Here is an 11835-nt window from a genome sequence, read left to right as displayed (position 1 = left end):
TGCAGAAAGATACTCAGGAAAGTGAATAGATTGATGTTGAGAAAACAACTACAGAGCCACCGGTGAATGAAGAAGAGAAGCGGAAAGAAGAAGAAAAAGAGCATAAAGTGACCCCCCGGTTATCTACTTATAAGAAGATCATTGATGATGATGAAGATGATGATACAATATACATCCAAGGACCGATAAACATGGATATGATGAGTCCAATTGAATTGATGGAGATTTCATCTGCTATGCAATCCAAGGCAAAGAAGAAGATGATAAGAGCTCAAAGGAGAGAAGCTCAAACCATACAGACATATGTTGATATTTTTTTGTCTGTTACCGGAGACTGATATTGATAGTCTCACAACTCCCATTGAGAAACTGAACCACTTGGTCACATCTGCAGGGGAGCAAATGAAGAGTCTTGGAGAAGCCGCTTTATATAATGTTGAGAAAGAATATGAGAAGAAAATAATTGAGCAATTTATTAAGGCAATTGACAGAGATAGAGTAGGTCTTACTATAAATATGGAGCAAATCAAAGAAGCATTGAAGATTGGAGGTAAAATTCTGTCTACAATTTGCAACTTTTCATTATTCTTTGATGATCTTGAAAAGAAGATAAAGGCAGAGCAACATGAGCTAAAGGTTTTGAGTGATTCATTTGATCCTCTAAATGATTCAATAACAATTTTGGGTAGATCGATTATAGCAGTTGAACATAAACTTAAGGCCTATGAGGCAGAGCAGGTCAAGAGGACTGCATCATTGTAGGAGTTACAGAATCATATAGTCCCAAAGTTAAAAAAAATTGCAGAGAGGATACAAAGAGACAGAGGCAATTTTGACTACACCGGAGATGAGTACACTTGATGCTATTGAAGAACTTGCATACCAGATTAGGACACATATTGAGATTACATCTACTCTTTTGGAGACATGGGAGAATGATTTAAAAGTCTCGAAGACTAATTTTGCTAACATTTTTCTCAAGATGTAATTAATGTAAACTTTGAACTCTCATATATTTGGTAATGCAAATTTTGAAGTGTTGTATTCATTTGCAAATGTATCTGCTTACCTTTGTCATTGTTGTCAAAGGGGGAGTAGTATAGGTTAGTCAAAATTTTGCTTTATAATAGCATGTAATTGCTAAGGGGGGGTTTTGTATTATGTATTTGAGTGAAGTCATGATGATTGTTGTAATGTGACACTTAGACAAAATTTATCCTAAGTGTTGCCATCAATGACAAAGGGGGAGATTGTTGGCTTGATGATGATGATAGAGTTGTATTAGGGTGTTTGATAACTTTATTTGTGTTGTCATTTATGGCAACCATGTTTTGTTAGTCATCTAAGTCATCTAGACCAATCGGTATAGCCTAACGGTAGTGGAATTTGTTAGACAACAAAACTGCTAAGTTGTCAAATTGGTAAACAAGAATAGAGCGATGATCAAACAACCGGTACAGACGATTGGAGAAGAGTTAGACGTTGTGGTTCGAAACATATGTTTGTGACATCGACATGAGTATATGATCGTAACCACATTAGCAGATTCAATATATTGAGCAAGTTATGATTGGAAGAACAGTCACAGTCCGGAAGAACAGAGAACAGGTAAAGTAGAGTTTGTTTGATCGGCAAGCGGTAGACTTTATGCTATATTTTCGAGTTATATTTTGTTTGGCCTAAATAACTAAAGTGTAATGAGTGGGAAATTGTAAAATGTGACTAGATTCATTGTATCTAGGGAATTGTTCCAAGGTTCTTCACCGAGCTAACTGAGTTCTTTATAGGGAGATGTAAATTGAATGATTTCATGTATCAAGAGAGAGAATTTGATCGTGCGATGGAAGAAGGAGTTAGGTCTTGATGTATTTTTGGTGATAGAAGTAGAGTAGAAGTAGATCTAATCAGGCACAAAGGTGCTAACAACATATCAGTCAAACTTGTTGTCTTCCTAACAATTGTAGCTAGAAAATCCTCTAGCAAGGTCACTACTAACAGGGTGTGGTAGGATCCTAGCAAGTCCGAAGGTTAAATCCTCTAACAAGGTGACACATTATCTCGTGTTTGTAAATCCCGATGACTTGGGTAGCTCCTAACAGGCCTTATTGTATAGCTCTTAACTGGGCTAAGACGCTCTTAACTGGGTTGCCCCTAACAGGGTGATTGTATGACCTTAATCGGTAAGATCTCTATACTGCAAATAGTTGATTTTTGTGGGTACTAATTCCCACCGTGGTTTTTCCCATTTGGGTTTCCACGTGAAAAATCATTGTGTTATGGTTTTCATGCTTTATTGGATGTTTTCTTGAGTGGTTATATTTCTTGCATGCATATTGATTTTCAGATTGGTGAAAGGTGTTATCAGATTAATTAAGTTTTTACATGCACTGATTCACCCCCCCTCTCAGTGCCTAATAAGTTTATCAAATTCAATGTTTAAGGAGTGTCAATTAGGAAAGCAGACAAGAGTTACTTTCAAAAGCAAACAATATAGTTCTAATAGAATATTGGATCTTGTGCATACTGATTTATGTGGTCCTTCTAGAGTGAGAAGCTTGCAAGATGACAGGTATTTTGTGTTGCTGATTGATGACTATTCAAGGATGATGTAGGTTATTTTCTTAAGGGAGAAGTCTGAAGCATTAGAGAAGTTCAATATTTTCAAAGCTATGGTTGAGACTGAGACTGGACTAAAGCTGAAATGTTTGAGATCTAACAAAGGTGGTAAATTTACTTCCGGTGAGTTCAATGCATTTTGTAAAGAGCATGGGGTGAAGAGACAATTATTTGCTCCACGAAATCCTCAACCAAATGGTGTTGTGGAAAGGAAGAACAAGACAATTTAGGAAGATTCTAGAATAATGATGATTGAAGAAAATGTTTCACATATCTATTGGAGAGAATTCATGAGTACTACTATATACACTCTTAACCGAGTGAACATAAAAGGTGATACCGGCAAGGCTCCTTATAAGTTATGGTTTGGTCATGCTCCTATAGTTAGATATTTCAAAATTTTTGGTAGTAAACTTTATATCAGAAGAGATGAAGATTTAGGGAAATTTGATGCTAGATGTGATGAAGGAATCTTTATTGGTTATTCTACTAAGAGCAAAGTCTATCGGTGTTATAACAAAAGATTGAGAAAGATAGTTGAAAGTGCTAATGTGAAAGTGGATGAAGGAAATGTGTATCAACCTGGATCTTGCGGATATGATTCAGATGATTAGGATGTTAGTATAGATAAAGGAAAGCAAGTACAAACCTAGAATCAAATTCAAAGTGTTCCGAAAAAGCCTAAGAATGAAGGAGAAGGTGCTAGTGCAGAAGAGAGAGTTCAAGAGTTTGAAAACAGAGAAAATCCTAAGACTCCCAAGTATGTAAGGTTAAACCATTAATAAAATCAGATCATAGGAGATAAAAATAGAGGTGTGATGAGTAGGAGAAAAATTGTTGGAGAGTGTTGCTTGATTTCTAAGATTTAACCTAAGGATGTTGATGAAGCTTGTAAAGATGAAAATTGGATTAAAGCAATCGAAAAAGAATTGAATAGATTGAAAAGAATAATATATGGATTTTTGTTCCCAGACCTAAGGTTACGAATGTAATTGGAACTAAATGGGTCTTCTGAAATAAATTGAATGAACAAGGAGAGGTTGTTAGGAATAAAGCTAGACTTGTTTGTAAAGGATATTCTCAAATGGAAGGTATTGACTTTGAGGAGACTTTTGCTCTGGTAGCTAGAATCGAAGTTGTTAGATTATTTCTTGCTTATGTTTCTTACAAATATTTCAAAGTTTATTAGATGGATGTCAAGCAAGCCTTTCTTAATGGTGAGTTGGAAGAAGAAGTTTATATTGAGCAACCAGATGGATTTCAGTTGACAGATGAAAATGACATGGTTTGTAGATTGAAGAAAGCACTGTATGGACTAAAACAAGCCCCCAGAGTTTGGTATGCTAGATTGGATAGGTATTTGATGAAACTTGAATTAATAAAGGTACCACTTTATAGTAATTTGTATTTCAAGATTGATAATGATAACATCTTAATTGTTGAGGTATTTGTTGATGACATTATTTTTGGTGGAAATGATGGTTTGTGCAATAAGTTTGCTGATGATATGCAAAATGAATTTGAAATGTCTATGATTGGTGAGATGAAATTCTTTTTGGGATTGCAAATTTTACAGTCAGGTAAAGGTATTTTCATATCACAATCTAAGTATCTGAGGGAATTGTTGAAGAAGTTTGGTTTGGACAATGCTAAGCCTATTGGTACTCTTATGGTAATCGAATGCAAGTTAACAAAAGATGATGATTCTTCGAAAGCAAATCAGACTAGATACAGATCTATGATTGGTGGTTTGTTGTACTTGACTCATACTAGACCAAGCATTATGAATGTTGTTTGTCTTGTTGCTAGATTTCAAGTTGATCCTAAGGAATCTCATGTTGTAGCTATGAAAAGGATTTTCAGATATTTGAAAGGGACAATTGATTTTGGTTTGTGGTATCATAAAGATGATGACTTTACTTTGAGTGCTTTTATAGATGTTGATTGGGTAGGTGATGTTGATGACCGTAAGAGTACTAGTGGTGGTGCATTTTTCCTTGGAAAGAGTTTGGTTTCATGGATGAGTAAAAATCAAAATGCTATTTCCTTATCTATTGTAGAAGCTGAATACATTGTTGTTGCTAGCAATTGTACTCGAGTAATTTGGATGAAGTAAATTTTAAAGGAAACCAGAGTTGTTTACAATGTGCCTACTACTATATATTGTGATAATTCAAGTGCTATTAACATTTCTAAGAATTTGGTGTTGCATTCTAAGACCAAGCATATATCAATCAAGTTTCATTTCTTGAGAGAGAAGGTGAATGAGAAGGAAGTCAGATTAGAGTATGTGTCTACAAAGGTACATATTGCAGCTATCTTCACGAAGCCATTGCCTAAAGATACCTTTGAGAATCTCAGAGTGAAGCTAGGGGTGATTACCCCTCCCGATGAGAACTAAGATGCATGGATTTGCAACAGTCCGGTGAACTTCATGGAGATATATTGTGATATGGATTGATGAGTGGTGGCTGCTACTCAGGGGAAGCAATCGATATTGTATGTTTAGTCTTGTTTTAGGGGGAGAGAATCATGTTTTGCATATGTGCCTTTAACATTGATGTCAAAGGGGGAGAGAGTCATGTGAAAAACTATTATATCTTGTGTTGATCTCAGGGGGAATGAGAGTATATATGTATTTGTATACAAAGATAGTTGGTTGTTGATTTATTTCTTTGCATTGATTGTTTTTCACATTCATATGTTGCCATCAATACCAAAGGGGGAGATTGTTGGAGATTGTTGGATATTGTTGAGAAGTTTGCTGAAACAATGTTTTGTCATTGATGTCCACATATTCTTCTATGTGTTTGAGTGTTGCAATCGGATTAAATAAGTTGGTTTGGCTAGTGTGTTGCAGTTGAGTTGTTGTGGTTTAATGACTTTTGAGATAAGTATATATGGTTGATTCAGCTAAAGTTTATATGGTTTGCATGGTGATTTGATCGAGTTGTGTGATCCGGTATTCAAGTTGGTTTTTAATTGTTCAATGTTCTGTATTTTGCTCCGCATTACTCCGGAATTGAAATATCTTGGTTTGCGGATTTGACAAAGTGTTTGGGACATTTTGGTGTGTCCTTAATTCTAATGGTTTGTGATTTGGAGGTTTGCAAGTGAATTTTTCAGTATGATGGTCAGTTTAGTGTATGCTCTTGAGGTTCGGTATAATGATGACGAAGATTCTAATAAGTTGTGACATTGCGGTTGTTTATGTGGTAATTAACGTTGCTTGTGGATGTTTCTATATCATGCTCTATCCATGTTGATGGTCCGCATTGATCATTGTGCGCGTTATTGATCATTTTCTTGATCTGGTGGTGTTCTTTTTGTCATGGGACATTCATGGTGATTGTAGCATGTTGCAAATGTTCAAGGCATAATTTTTGGAGGTGTTTCATGTTTGTAGTGTTGATTTGGGTCCAAACTATGTCTTAGCCAACATTGTTTTGGTCTGCATGTGTTGTTGTAGCGTGTATGGATATTATTTTGTAATTTGTGTTGTGGGTTGAGTCGACCCTGAAATATAGGTTGATGATTTGTATAAATATATGTAATATTCGTTTGTAAGATGTATCTACATGGTATCTATGAGTGTGTGATTGAATAAGTGTGCAAGCAAGTGTTTTGATCTTTTGGAACTGTGAAGGAAGAGTGTGGCAAAGTAGATCAGACCATGCTTAACTAGAACTGTAACCAGACATGAGGAGATGCTATTTCATTAGTTCATAATTCTCGAAATGTAATCCAAATCTTTTTGTAAGACAATGAGTCTTCCTCAGGGTTGTAGCCCTTCTTGTTTTGTGATTTGAGTAGTGAGCTCTAGGCAGTGTGCCTGAATGCATGTGCATTCCCCATTATAATATTTCATTTACTCCTAATAGGGTATTATCTCATTGTGGGTAGATTCCCACTGTGTTTTTTCCCTTAACCAGGTTTTCCATGTCAAAAATATTAGTGTTATGTGTGTTATTGATGTGGTGTTGATTTGTACTTTAACTGTTAATTATCAGATTTGAATTTAAGTTGGAGTTGTGTAGAGTTTTTGTGCGAACTGATTCACCCCCCTCCCCCGCTCTCAATTGGTTGCATTGTTGCCAACATTGTTGATGTTAATGATAGGTGGCTATATGTAGAGTTTGTATGGAATACTAAAGGTTGTAGTTCCTTTGAGTTGTGGATGTCCACCTTCTTTGATGTCCGATGTCTACACTTTGTCTAAGATATTATATTATTGTTGGTGAAGCTATTGTGAAGGTATAATGAAGATTTCTTTTGGATGAAGACTGATGATGATGGTTGAGGATGTGTTCTCATTGGTCTTGACACTCTTTGTCTGGCCAATGATGTTTCCAAAAGGTTTTGCAGTATGATGAGTTATGATATGTAGGCAAGAGTATTTAATGTCCGCTTTTAAGAATGTTCCACATTCCTCCATTGTTGTGAATTTAGTATTGTGGATTTAGACTTAATGTTTGTGTTACGTGGATAGTGCACTACTATTTTTTCATGTTCTTGGCGTTGTAGCTAAAGTTGTTTGTGACTGTTGTTTGTTGATAGTTTGGGTGTATGTCAAAAGTGGTTTTGACTAGTTTGAGAATTATCTACATTCTTCTGTATTGATGTTTTAGGTGCTCTAACTTAGAGGACACGTTAGATAATGCTTGTGTGTTACATCCCTATTCCTATTTCAAGCATTGATGTGTTCTACGAGAAGGTTTATTGATGTTTTGTTTAGGACTACGTTTCCTGGTAGTTTGGTGACGAGGTATTCTGTATTTGTTTGTACTTATCTAGCATGTATTAATGTGCCAATGAGAAAGAAGTGTTTGGATGTTCTATGAATGTCATTATGAGCTCCACATGGTGTTGGATGTTTAGTTTGGTGTCATATTATATATGATGTTGTGTATCTGGGTAATTGTGGCTATTTGGCTGACAAAAGTTTGCTTTTTGGCTTGTCTTAAGTCCTAATGATATGTGCTAATGTTAGAGAGTTTGTTGAGTTGTGTTTGGGTCCTACCTACGATGTGTGGGGATATGCATTGAGTTATTTGATTTGGATGATGTATTTTGGGTCGACTAGTTGTGTGTTACATTGCTTATCTACACATTACCTTGTTGCCAACCTTGGATGATGTGTGCCAATGTGTATATGGTCTGGAGCTGCTTAAATAAGTGTAATATGATGTATTTAATTCCTTTCTATCTCTAGAATTGGACTACATTCACTACAATTGTGCTTGGTGGTTGACTTGATAGGACCTATGCTTGTCCCTTGTTCTAGCTAACCTAATTAATATTTGTAATGAAGAAGATGGTATATATAGAAGATCAAATCAATGTGATGGTGTGTCTTTGAGGGAGTATTGTGTAGTGGTCAAGATAATGAAGTGATGTGCAAAGTGTTTCATGATCATATTATTTGTAGAGTATTGTGACGTGAAGACAATGAATGTGGTGGTGATTGTTGTTGGAGTTTGTTGCTTGTAATAGAGGTTTAAGGAAAACTTCACAGTTGAAAAAATACTTTGTTTTATTGATTCAAAGATTGGTTGTTTATGTATCTTGCCTTGGAGTAGTGAGCTTCAACTTGCAAGTCCCTTTGTATCTTGCCTTGGAGCAATGAGCTTCAAGCTGCAAATCCCTTTGTATCTTGCCTTGGAGCAATGACCTTTAGCCTACAAGTCCTTTTGTATCTTGCCTTGGAGTAGTGAGCTTCAGATTGCAAGTCCTTTTGTATCTTGCCTTGGAGTAGTGAGCTTCAACCTACAAGTCCTTTTGTATCTTGTCCCGAGATTGTGCATCTCAGTCTGCAAGTCTTTTAGGTGGCAGGGTGCTTCCTTGGTAATGGTCGCCTAAATTTTTTTTTTAAAGATTTCATATATATTGTGAGTTGACTCTCACTGTGGTTTTTCCTTGTTTAGGTTTTCCGTAAATTTAGTGTTCTTTTGTGCATTGTGTTTTGTGGTTCCATGTTTCATTGTTGATAATGAAGTTAAGGGTAAGTTGATTGTGTTTTTGAAGATTGAGTGAAGTATTTTAAGGTCTGAATTAATTCACCCCTCCACTCCTTAGGCTTAAGGTGTGTGCAACAACACCCTTATAGTCTAAAGACTGAGTTTGATATCCATCTATCATGTTAAGGGAAATATCCTTAGGGAGGTCTTTAGTGATGTCAATCTCCACCAAATTTCAAGTATAAGTAGTGTGCAGGTAATTAGCAGAGCTCTCATCCACCAACAAAAATTTCCCTAAGGCATTGCCAATAGCTTCAAAACATGATTCAAACTAGATTTACAAAGGAAAATTAGGGAGTCTTACCCAAATTAGTGTAATCGAGAAAGATTTGCATGTTGGGTCAAAAGAGTGGTGCAAGCGTTTCAACATGAGCAAAAGCTACTCGAAACTCCATTGATAGTTGCAAAGAACAACATTATGATCCTCATTACTTAAAAAGGCACCATAAAAATTTCCTTACACACAAGTAAATTTGAACATAATCCTCCAAAATATACTACCATGTCTATGAAACCCACCTATATAATTCAGAAAGGCTTGACCAAAACCCTATAAATAGAAAATATTAAATATTAGTAAATAAAAATAAATTAATATTATTTAAAAACAAAAACATTAATTAAACTCAAGAACTAATAACATCATATCACCCTGTAAATAAAATCAAATCATCCACAAATTAATAAAAATCATCCATTGAAATTAAAGTTCTAAAAATTAGAGAGATCATCCACAAATTAGAGCTCTAAGTAATTACGCTGAAGGCGTCTCCTACTATGAAATGCATCGAGCTAAATTTGGGCATCAACGATCCAAACTGTTTGAGAGAAGGTGCAAGACGATGCAAGCCATCTTGATCGTCGATACATCCAAATAGTTGTTGCTTGCAACTTGCCTGCCGAGTCTTTGACAGTACTAGTATCGGCGTCAGATTAAAAGGTTTTCTCATCATCATTTATTTCAATCAACAACTTGTCGTGTATGGTTTGTAGAAGGCCTATGCTTCCTTACGGATTTGATGATTCCTTACCATGAAGCACACACAATCTGGAGCCTTTTCTCTTGCCTGTCAGATTGCCAACTCTCACAAACAGGTTCCCAACACCAGCATTTTCATTTGCAGTGGCCTGTACTGAAATGATAGCTTTTGAATAGGGTATAGACGTCCATCATTTTTGTTGGAAATGCGTTGGTAGACATATGTACAAAATGTGGAGCATGGACAAGGAACATGAAATGTTTGATAGGGTGCCTCACACCAAAGAAATGTGATCTCGTTTGTTGCTACGATTGCAGGATATGCCAAATGTGTTTGTTGATAAGGATTTAGAAACCTTTAATCTAACGTATCTGGGACGTGTTAATCCAGAGGCCGCAATCTCTGCTAGTGTCAAAATGGGAGCTTTAGAACGAGATATGGACTTCCACCACAAGATAAAAGAGAGTATTTTGCTAGATGCTATAGACATGTAAGCATAGACAAAACACCTGAGTTGTTTGATAGAAAGCCTCCAGGAATTGTTTACAAAATGCCATGATTATAGGATCTGCAAAATGCGGGCAACTGAACTGTTTGGCAGAATACCTCAAAACACACTGTTCTAGTGGAATGCCCTGGTTGCAAGATATTAGCAAAATTGGTTTGTCAAAAAGGGTTAAAATAATGCAGAGACACTTTTGGAGGGTGATCTCTTTAACATTTTTGGAAAACCTTTAAGATAAAGCCAACAAACTATTAAGGCATTTAAAATTAAAAAAATTTTTACAAATTATTTACAAAGTAGAAGGCATCCATAGCAAATCACCACCATGAATCACTTGCTTCATTATTGGAAGATATTATTGACGAGTCAAATTCATCAATGAAATATTCATACAAATTCATGTCACCTATTTTATCAGACAAATATATCCTACAATGCAACATAGCTAACAAAAGGTTAGATACGTGTTCCTTTTACCAATCCCAAAATCAATACATCTATTGAACATTATGATTTCAATATTATTCTTGCTTGTGATTTTCTTCGATATCATTAATTTCTAATGAATGCAAATCTTGCATAGCCTAAATAGATGGAAATAATCCTAATAGTTGGAATGTCTTCAACATGTTTAACAATTGGTACCTTACTCATCCAATGCATACTAAAACATATCCCAAATATAATTTTCACCAAATGAGTTTGATATCATGCAGGTTATTCACACATGCAACATGACCATACATATTCAATACATTTTGAAGCATAATAGTGATTCTCAAATGTTGGCCAAACATGATTTAAATTATACCATCTAAAAAGGAGAAATTTAAATATATTGTGCCTTCCAAAGGTTGTTTTTAGAAAAATTCCTTTATTGAATGAGCAAACATAATTTAAATTGGATTTATATGTTTGACCAAAGTAATTTATTTCTTCTTCCAACAACTAAGTTGGTACAACACATACTTTACCTTACACTACACTACTTTGCATCCAAAACTATGACGTACAATAATGAATATAAATACAACTATAATACAATAATGCATAAACTAAAACCCCATAGACCAAATTGTAGAGTAAAAATATAGTCAAATTCTAGTGGGATTCACTTTGTCCACTGAAATAATTGCCTGTTACGAAATTTCATTCACCAAAACATCAACAGTCTGAGAATATTTTATTTCTTGCAAATAGGGGTGTGAAATGCTCAAAGAAAAATTAAATCTTTATCAAGTACGAGTGCTTTTGGTGTCTAAGACTTGAACCTTTTCTTATAGTTTTTAATATAAATTTTAATATTTATTTGATACAATATTACTTCCATTTTAAAGAAAAAGCACAACCATATTGAAAAGAAAAAATATTATCATATTTTGACTTTAAATTCAACATGATAGTTGTATGAAAGAAGGGTCAATCATGTAATTAATTTTATTATTTTGCACTAATAGTGATGAATGTTTGTTAATAAATAAATTTATATGATTATTTTAATTTTAATTTATTATATCTAAGGTTTTAGGATCTATAATTGATAGGCATTTCTAATCATACAAGAATCTTGAAGATATCTTAATCATCTATGGCTACAAAGTGCATTTAGTTGTCATTGGTCAATGCATAGTGTGATTGTAATATTCATGTTCCATGAGACATTCTCACCAACCAAGATTAAACCACAATTACACCTTACTATTAAGAACAATTTGAT

Source organism: Cryptomeria japonica, chromosome 10, assembly GCF_030272615.1.
Source record: "Cryptomeria japonica chromosome 10, Sugi_1.0, whole genome shotgun sequence".
Classification (NCBI taxonomy): domain Eukaryota; kingdom Viridiplantae; phylum Streptophyta; class Pinopsida; order Cupressales; family Cupressaceae; genus Cryptomeria; species Cryptomeria japonica.
This window is presented reverse-complemented; position numbering follows the sequence as displayed.